This window comes from Strix aluco, chromosome 4, assembly GCF_031877795.1.
Source record: "Strix aluco isolate bStrAlu1 chromosome 4, bStrAlu1.hap1, whole genome shotgun sequence".
NCBI classification, from domain to species: Eukaryota; Metazoa; Chordata; class Aves; order Strigiformes; family Strigidae; genus Strix; species Strix aluco.
In genome coordinates, this window is record NC_133934.1 from 49,013,702 (window position 1) to 49,034,864 (window position 21,163).

The 21,163-nt window shown below is 41.4% G+C and overlaps 1 long non-coding RNA gene across 1 annotated transcript; it reads left to right on the forward strand.

Annotated features, from left to right (window-relative positions):
* Positions 1-13,899: 13,899 nt before the first annotated feature.
* Positions 13,900-18,292, forward strand: LOC141922897 (uncharacterized). The gene is made up of 2 exons (XR_012623135.1): positions 13,900-14,615; positions 18,097-18,292. It is a non-coding gene; the product is annotated as an uncharacterized LOC141922897 (long non-coding RNA).
* Positions 18,293-21,163: the final 2,871 nt, after the last annotated feature.

The following is a 21,163-nucleotide window of genomic DNA, read 5'->3' on the forward strand; positions in this document are numbered from 1 at the left end:
CAGTTCTTAGCTGATTCTTGAATGCAAAATTCCCTATCTGTTAATTCAGCCTTATTCATCCTTGTATGTCTTCTCTGACCTTAGTAACATTACAATTCCCTTCACTTACTAATGATCTGGGTAATGCTTACTCTCCCTAAATAATGTAGGTTCTTCATGTTTCTTCAGTAGTACAAACCAGAAATATGTATTGAACACTTCTGAATTAAGTGTTTTGCACAGTTGTATGTGAAGAAAGAACTTACCTTGATTTGCACAGAGAAAGAAAATACTATCGTTTGAAAACGTTGGATAAAACATGAATGCAAATACAAAAGAGAATGTACTGAGATGGTGGTGTCCAGAATCGTGAGTACTGGCCCCGACTTCGGTACTCTCAAAGGCACCATAACTCACAGAGCTCTGTTTAATCCATTAGGCTATCTAGAAATGTCATTTCTTGATGTGAATTTTGGATCAATAGAGTTTTTTCAAATTTTGCCTAGGGATTCAAATATTTTAAAATGTTTTGTTTTAATTTTCATCAAGATATTTTGAATATAATATAGTCAAATTTAATAAATAATGCATGAAAATTCAAAGGGAGGCACATTTGATTTAAGCTTCCATTTTCACGAATCTACCTCTTTTTCCTCTTCTGTTTCCCTGACTCTGTTTTCCCCTGCAATATCTCTTCCTGCCAAAAATTGTTTTAGGAATTGAACTCAAATAGGGAAGCTGTAGTCAGATGACTGAAAGCACAATTTTCTATTAAGTGTTGCATTACTGAATCATCTCACTCCATTTTAGAGATGTGAAAGAAAGAAAGATACGTATGTGGGTTATATATAAAGACTGTAATGTTTTTGGAATGTGGTCTGAAGAAGTTTTTTAGCATGTATTTGGAAAGATGCACTATTTCTGAGTGAAGATGCCATGAATGAGTTATGTAGGTCATCTCCAAGAAGCAACAATAAGGTCTTTAGAGTAGTTCACACCACAGTGTGCTCTGTAGATGCCTGACATTTTACAGCAGCTTATTCATAAAATATTTTAGTAAGTTTTAAAGTTTTATTGTTTCTATTTCTGTCTCTGCCTGTAAAGCCAAGCTCCATTAATTCTACAATTCCAACTATAAAGAATTATGGGAAAGGAAAGGAACTTGTAAATAATGCATTTAGAAACCTCTGAAAATGATTTGCAGAACTTCTGACACACTTCTTAAAGGGAAATATCTCATGATCAGCCACAGACAGGTAGGTAGGAAGAGCTTCCTGGCTTTTTAATGGAGTTAAATCTCTTGGTTGCAGCCTAGGAGGGTCATTAAGCTTATCAGTAGCTTTTATTTAGAGCAGGCTAATTCCAAGGAAGAGATTCACAGTTTGCTTTGGGGGAGAGGAATTGACTTGGGGAAAGTGGCACCGTGCTCACAGGGATTGGGATCTGCGTCCTCTGTGCAAATGAAACTACCACAGCTGGATCCCAAGTTCCTGGATGCTGAAAGCCTGCAAAGTGTCATCTGTGGCTTAAGGGCCGGATCAGTCACCGGAATTTATGTCTTAGAGCCTAAAATCTGGATGGTTTTCTGTGGAAATTTTGGAGGAAACACCCCAAATATCTCCACCCCAGGAACTTCCCCAACAGGCTTTGTTGTTTTAAATGAATTGTTGGTGGTTTAATTAACTGTTTTTTCCTATGGCTGTTCCTCCTGATCACAGTGCTGCAATACAAGCACAATGCAAACATTTCCCATCCTCTAAATGGCTTTCAAGCCAGGGGTCCATTTCTGTGATGGGACACTGGAGAAGGAAGTCCCACTCTTTTTCTTCTCTCTAACGTCTTTTCCGCTTCTTGGCATCATCCACAAGGTTTCCCTCTTTTCAATATCTCCAAATATAAAACTGTAACTTAGCCATCTGGGAATAATTCAGTTGAATCCAGTTCTCCCCCAGGGCTTCAGTAGGAATTCTCACACAGGATGGTTCTCCTAGATACATGGGAGAGTGCTCACAACATGAAAATTACATCATTTTATGCTTCCCTCTGCAATAAATCTATCACTTTATGATTTTCACAAAAGTCACTACCCAGAAACCAAATTTAAAAGTCAGAAACAACTTAAATGAAGACACTGTAGATGTATACGAACAAGAAAAGAGGTAGCCTTCCTGTGGGAGCAGAAATTGCCAGCGGTTGAAATGGGTTTGGAAGCATGTGCTTAAATCCTGTGCAGTTTCACATTTAGATCTAGAAGATGTAGCTCAATGTAGCTTGAAGAATTTCAAGAATTCCCTGCTGGCTTTCACCAAAGGAAAAATAAATCTTTAACTTATTTTATTTCCTTATTTTTCTTTTATTGTAGACATTTTGAATGCTTTTCTCACTTTTTCGTCTTCCGATGCCTCAGTTTTGAGGTATTTCAACACTATAAAAGCATCCTAAGGAATGGAGAGCCAGATTCTTTTCTCTGTTACATTCCCATAAATGTTAAACAGTTCCTGTCATTTACACAAGGTATAGGCAAAGCAGAATACAATTCAAGGAATAACTCTTCATTTGACAGTGGCTGCTGAAGAACAAACTTGGTGATCTTGAAGGGGAAAGCTGGAGGCTGGACAAACAGATAAAAAAGGAAGTGAGCTGAATGCTCTCCCATATTCTGTGGTTGTCAGATGGCTTGGCACAAGTGTCAGGTTTCTTTTTTTGGTGAAGTCCCTGAATTGCAGCTCAGAGTTTTAAGCCAGGTCCTGCAGTTTCTGTCTTTGGAATGTGCTTTGTTCTCTGGTCAGTTCCTGAGGTGATCCACCCACTGCTAGGACGGACTTTAAAGTTGTAAACTGCTTTTTGTGTGATCAAAGGCAAGCCATCAAAATGAGAGAGACTCTTGAGGATAAATTTCTTATTCCGTATCTTGCTACTTGCAGTCCTACCCACTAACTGTAAAACCATTTAGTACATGATCAAAGTCTTTCTATGGCAAGTGACAAAAATTAAGAACTCAACTAGTGAGATCGGGAGGCCATAAAAGAAAAGGTAATATAGGGCTTCTAACAGAACAACTATATTATGTTGCCAAAGGATTGCAAAGCTGACTCTTTTCTTGGGTCTGACTTGGTTCTTGCTTGCCTATGCTGAGATGCTTCAGAATCCTGACAGATTGGAAATTGGCCAATGTGACGCCCATATATAAGAAGGGTTGGAAGGATGATCTGGGAAATTACAGGCCTGTCAGCTTGACTTTGGTGCCCAGGAAGCTGATGGAGCAGATCATCCTGAGTACCGTCGCACAACATGGGCGGGACAACCAGATGATCCGGCCCAGTCAGCATGGGTTTATGAAAGTCAGGTCCTGCTTGACAAACCTGATCCCCTCCTACGACAGGGCCACCTGCTTATTGGATGAGGGAAAGGCTGTGGATGTTGTCTACCTTGACTTTAGTAAGGCCTTCGACACCATTTCCCACAGCATTCTCCTGGCAAAACTGGCTGCTCATGGCTTGGATGGGCACACGCTTTGCTGGGTAAAAAACTGGCTGGATGGCCGGGCCCAGAGAGTTGTGGTGAACAGAGTTAAATCCAGTTGGTGGCCGGTCACAAGTGGTGTCCCCCAGGGCTCGGTTTTGGGGCCACTCCTGTTTAACATCTTTATTGATGATCTAGACAAGGGGATCGAATGCACCCTCAGTAAGTTTGCAGATGACACCAAGTTGGGTGGGAGTGTTGATCTGCTCGAGGGTAGGGAGGCTCTGCAGAGAGATCTGGACAGGCTGGAGCGATGGGCTAAGGCCACCTGTAGGAGTTTCAATAAGGCCAAATGCCGGGTGCTGCACTTGGGCCACAACAACCCCCAGCAGCGCTACAGGCTTGGGGAGGAGTGGCTGGAGAGCTGCCAGTCAGAGAGGGACCTGGGGGTGTTGATTGACAGCTGACAGGGGAGACCTCATCGCCCTCTACAACTACCTGAAAGGAGGTTGCAGAGAACTGGGGATGAGTCTCTTTAACCAAGTAACAAGCGATAGGACAAGAGGTAATGGCCTCAAGTTGTGCAAGGGAAGGTTTAGACTAGATATTAGGAAGCATTTCTTTACAGAATGGGTTGTTAAGCGTTGGAATGGGCTGTCCAGGGTGGTGGTGGAGTCCCCATCCCTGGAGGTGTTTAAGAGTCGGGTTGACATAGCGCTGAGGGACATGGTGTAGTTGGGAACTGTGAGTGTTAGGTTAATGGTTGGACTAGATGATCTTCAAGGTCTTTTCCAACCTAGACGATTCTATGATTCTGTGATTCTGTAATATTGCAGTCTTTCCTACACTGGTAATTAGAGGTTGATTAAGCCAACATTGAAATATTTTTTTGATGTTTGGGAAAGAACACATAAATTGCTTATTTTGTACCAGATGCTTATTATACTTCAATCTGGAATACTGCTAAAATTAATATTGAAAGTAATTCTGCATTTTAAAGAAATAGAAATTGTCATGGATTATTTGGATTTATATTAATGGGTTTTATTCAGTTATAGCTGCATCGTTGCAAAAGAGTTGAAACTTGTAAAGCAGTCAAAACGTAAGATTTTACAGAATGTAGGAAATTTTCTTTTCATACCTAACCCTGCCCCAGGTCGTCCATGATAGCTTTTTAATATTAGTGATTCTAGCCTCATGTTCTTGCATAATCGTCTATGTGATATTACCTGGCCAGGCTTTTTTGTGCCCTTCTTTTTCTCAAAGGGCTCAGAACTTTTCATCGTGTGCTGTGATGAAGGACAAAATAGATAAATATATTAAACTAGAACAGATGAGCTCTTGAGGGAAAAAAAAAAAAGAATGTACAATACATGTAAAATTTATAAATAACTTCTAGAGTTTTGTGTTTTGGTATTGCCTGCTGGATAACAGCATTTGCTGGTGGTACATAAATTCAAGGTAGTAATCTGTCATGCATCGTCCAGATGCTATAAAGACTTCAAAAATAGGAAAAAAGCACAATAACAATTTTCAGATGAGTCAGAATGGTGTTATCTTTCTTTATTCTTGCTTTTATAAATTCTATTCAAGGAAATATTCACTCCAAAAAGCAGAGGGGGAGATTCAAGTAGCCTAACTTGGTCTCTGGCCTATCAGTTTTCTAAATGTTTGGCCCTACCAAGGTTTTTGCCTAGTCTGAGCTATTTACTTGGTCAATGAATTCCTTACAGAGGCAACAGGTGCCTCTGGAGATACACCACTAAGCAACCAGCTCTTTAACTTTGTTGGATCCCTAAAGAATCTGGTCATGCTCAGAAGATGACCCGGCTGCTTCCAGTGCCCACAGAATGCACAGAGAACAGCAGGAATCTCCAGTTGCCTCAGTTCGCCCAGGAGTCATCCTGTTCCCTGGCTGTAAAGGATTTAAAGCACTCATCCAAGAAACAAGAGTTCTGAGGTAAGACCTATCTTAAGCGGTCCTAATCACCACCATTTGTATCTCAGTGTCCCCCTACTGCCAGGGGACCACTGGGTTTTCTAAGGGAGGGCTCTCCCTTCCCACCCAAAGCTGAGCTGCTGCAAGGATTTCCTTCCCAGAAGGAAAAAGTAAGAAGATGATTCTTTCAGACTCAGTAGTGCTCTTGGAAAAGATAGCTGGTTTATTGATTCCTTCCCTTTTACCTCTGCTACCCTGTTTCCACAGTCTGAGCATGCACAGGGCACTCTCTCATGTCATGGAGGTTGGAGGGGGTTCAAGGGCTGGATTAGCTCAGATCTTGTGAAAGCAAGCCCTGGATGACATTAACATCATACCTATAAAAGAGAATTATTCTTCTACGTGGTGACTTCAGTGAGTGGCAGGTTCTGCAGCAACATAGGGATCTCTTTGAAATCAGTACGTGCGTTCATTGACCCCTGCAGTACATCCACCTGTAGACAATATCTTAGCCATGAGTATACAGCACAGTGATTTTGAAAAGCCACAATTTTGCTAAATTAAAGCCAATTCCTTTCAAAGCATCCAAGAGCACTAATTTTAATTGATTACTCAGTCATGGCCACATTTCAAATTTCATCTGTTTTTACTGTAGTTCTTCTGGAAAAAGTTTGGGTAGAATCACTCTCCCATAACCTAAAAATGGTTGCAGGGATTTTGCTTTGACTTTAAGGGGATAAGAAAAAAAACCCTCTCTTTAGTGATGGAAAACTTCAGCCTGAACAATGAATGATTCAGAAAACTGTGGTTGTGAGAAAAATGGGCTTTAATTTGATTCGCTTTGCTTATGTAACCATTTGGCCCCTATCAAGCAGCTGCTTTAATAATAATTTTGCTTATCAATGATATGTAGTCTCCTCTAAGCTAATGTATCTATAGCAACAAAAATGTGCCATATATATATGCCTGTGTTTGTATGCAAAGTTTAAAAAGTTCCTGCAAATGTTTGTGGAAGAAAAGTCCACCCAGGGGTCTTAACAGAAAGACATTGCTTCTGGCTCAGGAAATCCTTCAGCCGCAACTAGCTGGAGCTTGGGAATGTATTCTGGAAAAACTAGATTTGCTGGTTTAGATGAACCTCTGATCCAGGACACTCAAACTTGGGTGAACAAAACAGCAGCATGAAGAGAAACTTCCTGTGAGAAGATTGAATGTTTACTGCTTTTCCTGAGTTTCATGGAAGAAGCATAGGCTTAGCCCTCCTGCTGCAGCTGCTGTCATTGCAAATATCCTGAGTGCTTTTAGCACCCTGCTTTGGAGTTAGACAGACATGCTGAGTTTGTTCTCAGTGAGCTCCTGCTCAGGACAGTTGGAGAAGGGTCTTGCCTTCTTGTGGCTGTGTGAAGATGAGTAGCTGGGGGTTGGTTCTTGGGTTTGCAGCTGGATTTGCTGTTGAATGACTCAAGCTGTTAATCCTGCTGGGTCAGCCACAGCGGATGAAGCTAAGCAGAAAGACTTAACACTGAAATTCATGTCAGGCAAATACTGGAGCTGACAGATAGAAGAGGCAAGCAAGCAATGCTTTTATGCTGACTGATGGTGAAATACCTTCCACTACCACAGCAGTCAAGTAGGTTAAGCCACAGGTCTCAATAATTAGACCATAGAAGTTTGTAAAGAGCTACCTGAGAAGGGGCTGTTTTTTAGATGTGGTCCCCCTCACCCTGAGGAACTCATATATAAGTGTCAATGTTAAGCCAATATTTAAATGGAGACAACTGGAGTCAACTGTGGACAACTGCAGACAGCTGTGGACTTGTCGGCCTAGCTGAATACAATGCTGGAAAGTCTGAGGTGTGACTCAAGAGGGAATTAAAGAGCAGTAAAATACATAATGCCAGTTCACAAAGGCTGAGACAGGGACTTGAGGTGAGGGAAGAGAGAAATTACCAATTTAATTTGGTAGAACTGTGATTAGGCTATGCATTTACTTGCTAATGATTGCTGTACTGATGTCAGTTTCCTGCTATTTTGCTTGTTTTTCCCCACTATATTTTAGTTTAGACACAAGAAGAGTGTAAAATCTTTATGTCCTAGTCAATGAAATGAAGAGGATCAGATCTTGGACGAATGCACTTTCCTACCTTTTATTAATGGCCTGAAAACATAGTTGCAGTTAACCTAGAGACCAGTGAATGAAAAGTAGTCAAGGGACATGTTATGGCAAAAGGGGCTCAGTCAGATACTTTCTGCTCTGCTATGGCACTCTGTCTTGGCGCAATGTTGGCCACATTTGTCATAGTACTCAGCAATCCAAGGGAAAAGCTGGGAATTATGGTAGCTAATGGATTAACTCAGGCTCCCTGTACAATCCTCTGGCTAAAAAGGATGAGCTGAGCCTTAAAGTCTACCATCTATAATCAAGGAGATGTTACATAGTGTGGGGACTTTTTCATGTTTGTACTTGGCACAGCGACTGCTGTGCAAACTCTGTCCTTTTCTAGCACTTGTTATTCAAGAATATATTAAATATGGTTTGGATTTAGAGGTGAGCCACAAGTGATAACAGCATTGTTAAGTGACACTCGTTCCCCTCTGCTGAAGTTGTGCTGCTGAGCACCAAATAAATACAGATTCAGTCAGATGAGAAAGGCCTCTAACCTGCTCATTTTAGAGCCTTTACCTCCAGGGTAACTGCTGACTCTAAAACACTGAGGCTCTAGGAGGAGGCAATAGCATGATGCCATTTCACAAGTGAGAGACTGCCTCTTCTGGCATGAGAAGTAGGGCGAAGAGGGCATTAAGAAGAATAACTTCCTGTGTGAGATATTTAATGAAATAAAAGCAGCTCTAGACACAGAAACAGTCTCATGTAGGTAAAATAGACCGAAGTCTAGGAAAACCTAGGAAATTGTGCACCCAGGTTTGGAGCATTGTACCCAGGCAGTGATCATAATGTCCCTGAACATTTTCAGGGTTGCAACTTTGCCTGTGAACTCTCCTCTTGTGATCAGATGGATTATGGAGTGTTAATGCTTTGCAGCAGCAAGTCTCACTAGGAAGGCATTTCTGCATTGCAGTAAGCAGGACAAATAGTTATCCCCGACTGTCTGAATGGCAGAGATGATAAGACAATAAACTTTTGGTTTTGGTAGACAACCCCCAAAACTAGAGGGCAGGGTGAAGAAGGTTCAGTGAATTGCGTCATTGTAAAATCATCACCACCACCAAAAATGGATTTAATTGAGAGCTGAATAAAAGCATTTTTATTTTTAAAAAGTTGTTAGTAAAGCAGGAAGCAAACCAGTTCAGGTTAATGACAAATCAAAACATTTAAACTTCTGAAATATTTGAAGGTTTAATTATTTTTGGCCAAAAAAAAATCAGCCAAATCACAAAGAATTTTGGTTGACAAATATTTTTTAGAGGAAAAGCATTTCTTCCAGAGAAATGTCACCTTTCTCTGGTTAACAGAACATTATAAACAAGCTAAGTAAAATCATTAATCTGTTACACAAAACTACGTAAAGACCCCACCAGAGAATTATATTCCTGCTTGAATATATCTGCTTCATCTGATCAGAAATGTGAGCAAGAGCTTAGACATGATAATAAACTAAAGAGTTTAAGGCTAAAGTTCCCTCCCTGCCCCACCAAAATTATGAAGTTAGGCAGTTTAATCCAGATAGTCTAGTTTTCAAAAGCTCAGAGCACATCTACTGATCTGCAAGATTTCTACATTTTTCGTTCTGTTTTTGTTTGTTGCCATGGAGTCTAATGGGATATTTAGATATGTGGCTGTTGAACAGGATGGTTAGGATTACAGCATGTGGCTGCTTGCCTCCTCCATGTGGCGAGCACAGTGGGCCTTCATTCAAGTCCTTCAGATGGCTCTTAGCTCTGGATGCTGAGTTAGGGCTTAGGCCGCAGTCTTCCACCAAGTTGATCAGTCAAATCCCCACTACATTAAAAGATTGAATTTCGGTCTCTGTGCCACCAGCACAGCTGTGACATTGCAGACCGACATCACCCACATTGTGTGATGGCCCAGTCACAAGGGCCTGGAAGAGATCAGGCAAGTGTAGAGAGTGGCTCCCTTGAGGAAACACAGCAAAATCCCCATTTTTCTTGTATTCAGAAGTGTCATTCACAAAACTTGTCTCCAAACCTCCCGTCAACCACTGCTTGTCCCGTTCCAGTTGTTCCCTCCCTACAGCTCTTCTCAACCAGGTTTTCCTCAAAAAAAAAAAAAAAAAAAAAGCAACTCATTGATTGTAGAAAGGCCATGGTGGATTTTAGTAATTTAAATAATGTGTGCATGGATTTATTTTTTTTTAAATGATGGACACCGTTAGAAAACTCAAAGTTAGTTTGGGTAAACTGTGAAAAGTTTGGGAAAATGGAGAGGAAATTAAAACAGTATTTTAAAAAGCAACAGGTTATTTCACAATAAAAATGTCATCTTTGGAAATACATTTCCTTTTTATTATACATAGAGAGGCAAAGGAGATGGTAGAGTCCAATATTTGGCATTTCGGGCTGAAGGTATTTAGATTAAGGAGGAAGAGCAAAAAAGAAATATTGCATCTCCAGTCTGCTGTTTCTTCAGATGTGGCTTCAGTTTGAGCACAGAGGCATCTCTTAAGGAACTGCCAGATACATCAATTTCTCTGTGTAAACGAACAGAATGGAACTGTCAATTATTTAAAAGTGTAGATGCAGCAACCAGTGAGCAGTTTGCTGTGTCTGGCATTCCTTGTGAAGAGGGGCTCCAGAAACTTACTGGCAAAACCCTCCAGCTAAGTGATCTCAGATGAAAAAATGACAGCCTCTGCTAATGAACAGTCAGTGCTGTGAGCATAAGCATTCATCAGTAGTCCCAGAGTGGAGGGACTGCGGTAGTATCTGGGACTCTCCTTTTCTTTGCACCCATGTGCACTTTTAGCCCAATCTTACTCTGCAATGGTACTGGAGCTAGAACATATACCACCAGAAGAAAGAGCAAAGGGCATCTGCTGCCAAGGATGCAGTTCAAACGCCTTGGTGGTCCCTTCCTAGTGTCATAACTTTGCTCTAGAGGCAGGTGCAGGAAGGCTTGCTGTGTCCACAGCTCCCAAGGAAGGCAGTGAAGATCATAGGAGCCTTCCCATGTCCTGCCCCAGCTGTGACCAACTGCAAATGCCTGGGAGAAGAGTACCAAAACCAGCACAGTATAGTCTACTGGGGACCTGGCATCCCCTGTGACACATGGCAAGCTGCAAGCTGTATGGGCAGAATTGTGTTTGAGAGCCACTGTGTTTTCTGTTTTCTGTTAGCTGCCTTAATCTCTTTTTTTAATCCCTTTAAACTTCTGGTTTCCATAAGGTAAGGATGATGCATTTCACCATTTAATTACTCACTGTGTGGGAAAAGGTCTTCCTTTTCTCTTTGTGGCATTCAGAATGAATTGTTTTGGGTGGTGTGTATGTTTGGGAATATTTCTGTGCAACCACAAATGAATTACTAAGACTGATACAAGTGTCAACTTGATTTAAAACCTAAAGCATTAGATCAGCAGTTTATGCACTGCAGACACTAACAAACACTTTAAAGTGTTTTACAGTCAAAAACTTTACAGAAAGAAGGCAGCTGTGGCTATGGTGCTAAAGGTTTAGTGTCTTTATTTGTGGGAAGCCCATGTTAACTGGCACAAATAACATGCTGACATTGCCAAAAGGGGCCTTTGCAATGCCTTCCCCTCACCTCCAGATGACAAACGCACAGATGTGTACAGCATTTGCAAATTGAATACACGCCTGGAAGAGATTTGGTATTCACAGAAGGAGTTTCTACAGCATTTGAGGAAAAGAACTAGGAATTGTACACATCAGTTTGATGTAAGAAACCTTGCTAAAATGTCCAGTCTCTGAGAAAGTACAGGCTGTGGTGGCCAGTCATGCTTTGAGATGCTTTAGAAAGTCGCTGAGGCTGTTAACAAGGCTAACTGGGACTGCACTTCCCACCTCAGGATGCCTGATAAATATCCATTCCTTGAGGAAAGCATATTCGAAATCCTAAGTCTGGGTCAATTGAAAAGTATAAAATCAAGGAAAGACATTTCATTCTTTCCTTAAAAGGATAGATTAAACCAATAAAGCTGATCACACATGCAAGGATATGTACCCAGGCAAATGAAAGAGTTAATGTTGGTGGCCAAGAAAAATCCCTGCCCCCTCAGAGGGGGCAGAGGTGTATGAAGTTCCTCTCAGTTAGCTTACATTTACTGCAAAGACTATGTTCTCATTTTAAACAGGTATTGTTGGTCCCCTGCGATAGTTACGTAGCATAGTTCGCCTGCTAGAGTGGACTGTAGCTAAACAGAAATAGGATGCATCTAACTTAGACGTGACTTGACACCTTATCTTTTATCACTAAATATTATCCACTTCATGTTTAGCCTTTGGAGTTTTATTGTACTCATACAATGCTTTACATGTCACTTTTCAGGCAGGAGGCATGATTTTAGCCAGTTTGCCATGAATTGCAGTTTTGGATCGGTAACTGTTAACCTCTGTTGGTGCTCAACCCACTGGATGGGGGAAAATGTTAGTAAATAATATAATGGCTCCAGAAGAAAACTGCACAGCCATCTATCCATATACACATCTAATCCATATAGAAATGTCAGGACAGCAATAACAAAACCTTGCTTCTCATGTATATTTTTAAATAAAAAAATGAGTGCTATAGTTCCTGTAGCTTTGGCAGCTGAGGCCAGAGAAACTGAAGCAAGGCAACAGTATAAACTGGTAAAGGTTAAACCCAACAACAACAAACCACTGTAATTTATTTATCTCAGGACACAACACATTCACAACAGGTTTCTGCAACAATTGCAAGCAAGAGGGGTCCCATAGAAAGACGCCCATAACAACATAATGCACAAATAACACAGGATAACCACAGCACGTAAAGCACAACCAAGCACAATTGCCAACAGCAGTAGATTCATTGTTTTTTGACTGCTGCTCTAGTATTTCAAGGGGAATAGCAGGTCCAAGCAACAACAAAAGGCACTGCAGGCATTGGTTGTGCCATCGGTAGTAAGTTTAGTTAGTAAGAGGTAATACATAGCCTTTGTAGAATCCAGCATAGTAAGTAAACATAATTCTTGGGCTAGCTCTCTTGATCTAACTCACCAGTTATAATTTCTCATTGACCCCAGCCTTCAAACCGACCACAAGGTGCAAAATAAACTGATTTAGCTTCACCCTCTGCCCCTGGCCTAACACACTGCAGGGTAAGTGAACTGTCTCAATGTCCCTGTGTAGTGGCACCAGGATGTATCATCCTTCCATGTGTCTCACTTCTGTTGCTTCAGTGAAAATAACACATTTTTGCAGTTTCATAAATAATAGCTATTAGGTGAGGTAGTTATAGCACATCTTCCCCGTTGTAGAAATATTTGGCATTCTAAGGATAGACTGTTTCCTCTGGTTTTATCCAGACCAAGAATATTTTCCCATTTCAGAGAGCTCAAGCTTTCCCCAAGCATTTGTTTTCTCCAAGCAATTCAGTCCTCTAACTTGAATGTTCCATGTGTGGCATCCACAGTCATCCTCTCTGAAGAACAGGGAAAGCACCCTTTTTTACAGAGGCTTGACGGATAGTCCCCTGGTCCTAGCTCCAGATTGAACTGTCTTTGGCAGTTTCTTTCCCTGCAGCATTTGGGGGGATTCTGAGCAGAATCACATCTTGTGGATGTAGGCAAAAATCCACATTGAAACAACTACAAAACACCTCCCTTCAGATGCAGCAGCACACCTGAAGAGTTAGTTTTCTTCATGGGAACTGGACTCATACACCTGCCACTCAGGTGGACACCATAAAATGCACAGACTGTGAGTTAATAAATAATATTTTATCAGTCTTACAGGCTCTTTCCTCTACTGATGTTTATATAAGAATGTTTTATAATCCTTGCTAGGTTTCTGGCTTTATTTATTCACCACCATCTGTTCTTTGTCTTTTTTTCTCTTTTTCCAGGGTTTGCTTCCCATCCTTCTCCTTGTTTATCTTTCAGGGCAGCCCTTCCCCGCTGCTCCCACTCTCTTCCCAGTGGGCTTTCCCCACCTTGCTTTGCTGATCTGTAGTATTCTTTCCCATGCACATTTTACATCTGTGGGGGTACTTACGCTGCAGCGTTTTCTTTCTTATTCTACAAAGGCAGCTGTTTAGAGGGGCTGAGCAAGGCTCTTTGGTCTGGTGCTAGGCAGTCATCGAGCAAGGAGTGTGGTGGTGCTCCTTGATCTCTCTCTCCTGCAGGCGAGGGAAGGGCAGGGAGAGAAGTGGCTTGAAGTCACTCAGCTGTCAGATGTGACAGCAGAAATAGAAGTGGGGCTTCCACCTCTGAAAATACCATGAATTGTCACTCTCACTGTAGTGTCCTTTAGGCACCTTTAGATATGGGCTGGGACTGGTACATAGGAGAAACTTGCCTGAGGAAGCCACCAAACACTGAAATCAGTCCGTGTGAGAAACTGTGGACTAAGGTATTGTTTATTAAGATTTATGTTAAGCTCAATGTAAAATTAGACGACAGAAACCACTCATGCAAACAACCACTGGACGCCGCCTGTGTGAGATAAGATAACTGTAATCACTCACACAAACTTAACCAGATACTGCTCATGCAAGATAACCACCAGATTTCCAGGAAGCGACAAGAAACAGGACAAGACGGCCCATATAAGGATATATGAGTAAAAGATCAACTATGAGACAAAGAGGGAAGACTTCTTACTTCAGCCTCAACAAATACCAGGAGGCAGGAAACGACCCCCCTAACAACAACTGAAGCATGCGCGGAGTACCTCCACTACCTCATGAGCACGGAAGTAAAGATGTATAAAAAGGGGACTATTTGAACTACTCAGCACGGCAGTTGGCGGAGCGCAGACTCCCCTGCCGTCCAGCGCTGTCTTTGCTCATATTCTACTTGCTATAATTAATAAAGATTGAATTATAGTCCATTGTGGTCTCAATTTATAACAATTCCTGGTGCCGTGACTCGGATAAGGAACGGTGGGCTTCTGTCCTCCGGGGAGGCGCCCCGCGGCAATCCGCGGCCCCGTGACTGACAGCCTACCTCAACCTTACCGACGAACCTAAATTCTAGAATAGTGAGCAAAGGAGAAAACCGGTAAGATCCCATAAAAATTCTGTGCACGGGAGTCCGGACGAAGACGCAGGACGCGTAAGTATATTGCGAATTTGCTCGCAGGTTTGCCGTTCGGGCGGGACTGGGTTTCCTGGAATATAACGAATGAGAGGTTCGATATACTGAACCAAGCGAGTGTGGACTCTTAAGTACTGCGTTTCCCATCTCCCGCGAGGGATTGGGCCAGGAACAAGGGGAGTGAGTGAGTGTATGTTTGTGGATATTCCAGAAGATGGGGGCGAAGGGCAGCAAGCCTTCGACTCCCATGGGAAGGGTACACACTGTACCTAAGAATACCCCTTTGGCATATGTCTTAGACAATTGGAGGTATTTCCCTGGAACCCTAGGGAAAGATAAGCAGAAAATGATAGAATACTGTACTAAGATATGGGGAGGGAAGAAGATTTCTAAAAATACCTTTTGGCCAGTCTATGGGTCAGAAGAAGATTGGGTAAGACAGCAATTAAACCTCTGGGTCAATAATAAAAAAAAAAAAAACCCCTTAACCCAGAGGAGAGTCAGTATGCGGAAGTATGGATAAAAAGACCGGGAGCTAAACTTTACCCACTGAATGAAGTAAAAACTAAACAAAAGAAAAAGCAGGAAGAGTTAGACGAAACCCTTCTAACCCCCCCTCCTTACATTCCTCCTCCTGCTCCCGTAGCCCCTCCCGAGGTCCCCAGAGCTCCCACTCCCCCACCGGAGTCGGAACAAGGGTCTTCCCCTCCTCCTAGACGCATGACTAGAAGTCAAAAAGGGGCAGCTCAGATGTATCCTCTAAGGGAAATGCCCATGGGGGGACCTCAGCCTATGATTGGATATATTTCTGTACCCCTAAACTCGGCTGACCTACGAGATTTTAAAAGAACCGAGATGGGAAAACTTGATTGAGGACCCACTTGGAGTGGCAGAAAGATTAGATCAATTTTTGGGACCAAACCTTTATACTTGGGATGAGATGCAATCTATCCTTGGTCAATTATTTACTACCGAGGAAAGAGATATGATTAGACGAGCAGGAATGAGACTGTGGGATGTTCAGCATGCCCAGGGACCCCAAGCAGATATCAAATGGCCACTCCAAAGACCTAACTGGGATAATCAGGATCCAGTGCATAGAACTCATATGCAAGATCTGAGAACTATAGTAATTCAGGGGATTAGAGAAGCAGTACCCCGTGGCCAGAATATCAATAAAGCATTTAATGAAATGCAAAAGAAAGATGAGAGCCCTACTGAGTGGCTGGAACGACTGAGGAAAGTCCTTCAACTGTACTCTGGGGTAAATCCAGACGACCCTTTAGGGCAAGCGCTCCTAAAAACTCAGTTTGTAGCAAAATCATGGGAAGATATCAGGGAAAAAAAAAAAAAAAAAAAAAAAAAAAAAAAAAGATTGAAAAGCTAGAAGACTGGCAAAATAGAGGGTTGGATGAATTATTGAGGGAAGCTCAGAAAGTCTACGTAAGGCGGGAAGAAGAGAGCAGCAAGCGACAAGTAAAAATGATGGTAGCAGCTGTCAGAGAGGATCGCAACGGGCGGACTGGTGAACACAGATCTGCTGGAATAAAACAAGAGAACGCAGTAGTAAAGAAGGAACAGAGATGTTGTTTTTACTGTGGAAAGAAGGGACACATAAAGAAGAATTGCAGAGAAAGGATCAGAGATGAGGAAATATTGAAAGCAGAATAGGAGAGTCAGGGGCTCTATATTTTAGGGGACCGGAGTCATCATGAGCCCTTGATAAAGTTAAAAATAGGTCCCCATAAACAAGAGTTCACCTTTTTAGTAGACACAGGGGCTGAGAAATCGACTATTAGGCAAATACCTGAGGGATGTAAAACTTCCTCTGAAAAAGTACAAGTAATAGGGGCAAAAGGAGAACCCTTTAAAGTAAGCAAAATCAAAAATGTGATATTCGAAACTGAAAATAAATTTGGAATGGGTGAACTCTTGCTCGTCCCTGAAGCAGAATTTAATCTGTTGGGACGGGATTTAATTGTTGAACTACAATGTGGAGAAGTATTATTTATAGATGGGTCATCACGGATAGTGGAAGGTAAACGATTGTCCGGATATGCCATCGTTAAGTTGGAAAAAGGAGAATTTAAGACAATAGAATCAGGCCCCCTGAGTGCCAGCTGGTCAGCTCAAGCCTGTGAGCTGTATGCATTGTGGAAAGCATTAGTGTCACTGAAGGGAAAGGATGGAACTATATATACAGACTCACGCTATGCGTTTGGAATGGTACATACCTTTGGAAAAATATGGGAGGAAAGCGGATTTATTAACTCACAAGGAAAAGAATTGATACACCCGGAATTAATTCGGCAAGTTCTGGGGGCATTGAAAGTGCCGAATAAAATAGCAGTTGTACATATAAAGGGACACCAGCGAGGTACAAATTATCAAGTCAGGGGAAATAACGCAGCTGATATAGAAGCAAAACGAGTGGCAGGCAATTATAATACGATTTTGACTATACAACCAGTACCTGTTAGTAAAAATTTGAGTTTTGAGTCTGCAGAAAAGGAAAAACTAGAACAAATGGGAGCTAAGGAACGGGATAGTAAGTACGTATTACCAGATGGGAGAGAAGTCTTGCCGAAGGGCATAGCACTCGAAATATTTTCAAAAATACACAGTAAAACCCACTGGGGAACCCAGGCATTAGTTGATCATTTCAATCAACAGTTTGCCTGTATAGGCGTATATAATATAGCAAAGACAGTCACAGCAGCCTGCGAGACCTGTCAAAAGGTTAATCGAAACAACACGAGACAAAAACCTCTTGGAGGACGTTCCCCAGCATACAGACCTTTCTCACACATACAAGTGGATTTTACTGAACTACCCAGAGTAGGGCGTTACAAACATTTATTAGTAATGGTGGATCATTTAACACATTATGTTGAGGCTTTTCCTACCTCCAAGGCAACTGCTAACCAGGTTACTAAGGTATTACTTGAACACATTATACCTAGATATGGAGTACCTGATGTAATCGACTCAGACAGAGGAACACATTTTGTGTCAAAAATTGTTAGAGATCTAGCAGAAAACTTGGGAATTAAGTGGGAATACCATACGCCATGGCATCCACAAAGTTCGGGAAAAGTTGAAAGGATGAATGGAGAAATCAAAACTATTTTGACTAAATTAATGATAGAAACCAAACTATCATGGATCAAGTGCCTACCCATGGCACTATTAATACTCAGAACCAGACCCCGAGCAGATATAGGAATATCAGCGTTTGAGATGGTATATGGAATGTCCTATAGAATTGAAAGTCCACAAACAAATGTTTTAATTCGAGATCGTGTAATTAATGAATATGTTTCACAATTAGCAGAGCATCGTAACAAACTTTGGGAACATGGGCTGATTGTGCAACGACCTCCATTGGACTTAAAAATTCACACTTTCAAACCGGGGGACTGGATATTAGTTAAAACATGGAAAGAAGAAACCCTAAAACCCAATTGGGAGGGACCTTATCTTGTTTTGCTTACAACAGAAACAGCTGTCCGGACTGCTGAGCGTGGATGGACTCATGCCAGTCGCGTTAAAGGCCCAGTGACAAGACCCCACTGGAAAGTAATCAGTACTCCAGGTGACACCAAGATAACCCTGAAAAGATAAAGTAATGATAAAAACTTTGCTTGATCATTTTGTCGCATTACCTTTTGGTATAAAGTGTGTATTGTTGTTTATATTTGCAATAATTATTTCTCTCTTCGTATATTATATATGGAAGCATACAAAATGTACTAAAGGAAATTGTTAAACTCATGCAACCACACAATATTGAATATAGAAAATATGTTGATATAAACACTCTAGATATACGAATTAAGTGTAATAATTTGAACCGCAATTGTTATCTGTTTGCTTGTTCCAAGTGTATGGTATGCCAGGACAAATGGTGGACTCACTGTGAATGTGGATACCCTTCAATAGGGGTTTGCACACAGTGTTGGAAAATCCAAAGAACTCTCACTGAGTGAAAATCAAAGCAATTAGAGTCTAAACAAGAAATTATTTAAGAATCCCATGAGTGGTGGGAAATTTTTACCAAAGGAATAAACCCTCAATATTATTGTTACTATTCCAATGAACCAATCCCCTTTGTAACTGAAATCTTGGCTATAAAGTGTAAGAAGGGAAGTACCAACTGTGCCTTGCCTCATCCCATTAGTTAAAGCTGTAAAGTGGGAAGCCTATATATAAACAGGCAGAAAGCCCAAAACAGCTGTTCTCCTGAAGAATTCCCTTGCTGCCGAGAAGATGGTACACCCCGTGGCTCGAAGCAACCGAGTCGACGGGCGAGGCAGAGGAGGAACAAACTGTGGAGAAAAGAATCAGAACAATGGGACACAAAAGCAACAATGGCCAAACTTCCCCAGGGATGATAAAAATATACTTAAATTGGCAAAATTGACAGACACCTTTTTTTTTCTGGTGTACCGCTAGTTTTGTTATTGATAATAACCCAAGCAAATGGAAACCCCCATGAACCAATGCTCTGGAAACTATATAACTTACAGGAATCTAGACTAATACAAAACCAGACCTCTCCGGGAAATTGGAATTTTACTGTCCAATTAGTCTCAATGATTCCGGTCGATATCCAGAGAGGCTGGGAGGCGACGGAAGCCAACTCCAAAGCCTTCTATGTGTGTCCAGCTTCCAATCCTGGAAAGAGTTATTGCAACTATCCAGGCCATTTTTATTGCGGTTATTGGGGTTGCGAGACAATAGCCTCAGACTGGCCAACAAAAGGAGACAAATATATAAGTATCACTTGGGGACCTCCAGGTTGCATTCCACCACAACATGGATCTGACGGCTCCGGGGTCTGGGGATCCGTAAGGGGGGTGAAATCATCTCCATCAGAATGCGACAGAATAGAAATTGAAGTTAAACAACCAGAAGATGACACATGGTTAATTGGCCGTACCTGGGGAATTAGATATTGGGAACCTGGAGCAGATAGAGGAAGCTTTTTCAAAATAATAAAAGAAAGGATACCCCACGATCCTTTACCAGTAGGACCAAATCCGGTCCTGAATCCACCCACTTTCTCTAAAAAAAAAAAAAAAAAAAAAAAAAAAAAGGTTGTCCCCGTGAACATCGCAACCCCTTCCCCAGACTCCTTTTTGAAAACAGCTAATGGTACCATGACTGAATTCTCCTTATCTAGGGATTTAAAGTTGTTAGAATCCAAAGACCCTTTATGGAATCTAATGCAAGCCTCTCTAGTACAAGGTCAGGAATTACAAGGTTTGCAAATGGCTGTAGATGAGGATTTAGCGAAAATAGAACAATCTATCCAAAATTTAGCCACTTCAGTAAAGTTTTTATCAGAAGTAGTACTACAAAATAGAAGAGGATTAGACCTATTATTTTTGAAGGAAGGAGGGTTATGTGTAGCTCTCAGTGAAGAATGTGGTTCTTTTGCTGACCATACGGGAGTCGTCCAAGACTCCATGTCCGAACTTCGGAAAAGGTTAGACCAACGTAGAAAGGATCGTGAAGCGGGCAGGTCATGGTATGAAAACTGGTTTAATGTTTCACCTTGGCTAACCACTTTGTTGTCGGCTTTAGCAGGACCGCTTATTATGTTGATCCTGGGACTTATATTTGGGCCTTGTATATTACGCTATATTTTTCATTTTATTAAAGAACGGTTTGACACAGCTAAATTGCTTATTTTAACCTCGAGAGTAGAATATGAAAGTGTATCTAATAATGAAGATGAAAATTATTGTGAATGTATTATGTCACGCGAAAATCATTATTGTGAGTGCTATAATAAATGTCGAAATTGTGAAAAAGAAATTGTTTACAAGAATGAAGATGAAAGTAGCACCTAATAAACAATAGGATAAAAAGAAAAAGGGGGGATTGTGAGAAACTGTGGACTAAGGTATTGTTTATTAAGATTTATGTTAAGCTCAATGTAAAATTAGACGACAGAAACCACTCATGCAAACAACCACTGGACGCCGCCTGTGTGAGATAAGATAACTGTAATCACTCACACAAACTTAACCAGATACTGCTCATGCAAGATAACCACCAGATTTCCAGGAAGCGACAAGAAACAGGACAAGACGGCCCATATAAGGATATATGAGTAAAAGATCAACTATGAGACAAAGAGGGAAGACTTCTTACTTCAGCCTCAACAAATACCAGGAGGCAGGAAACGACCCCCCTAACAACAACTGAAGCATGCGCGGAGTACCTCCACTACCTCATGAGCACGGAAGTAAAGATGTATAAAAAGGGGACTATTTGAACTACTCAGCACGGCAGTTGGCGGAGCGCAGACTCCCCTGCCGTCCAGCGCTGTCTTTGCTCATATTCTACTTGCTATAATTAATAAAGATTGAATTATAGTCCATTGTGGTCTCAATTTATAACAATTCCGTTAGGTGTTAAATATAGACATTTCTAGCCAATATGGCAGAAGGAGACTGTAGCCAATTTTCCTCACATCAATCACTTGCAAAGTTGTGTTTTCAAAACAAATGTTAAACACAAAAAGATTGATCTGAGCTCTCTGAGATGATCCATTC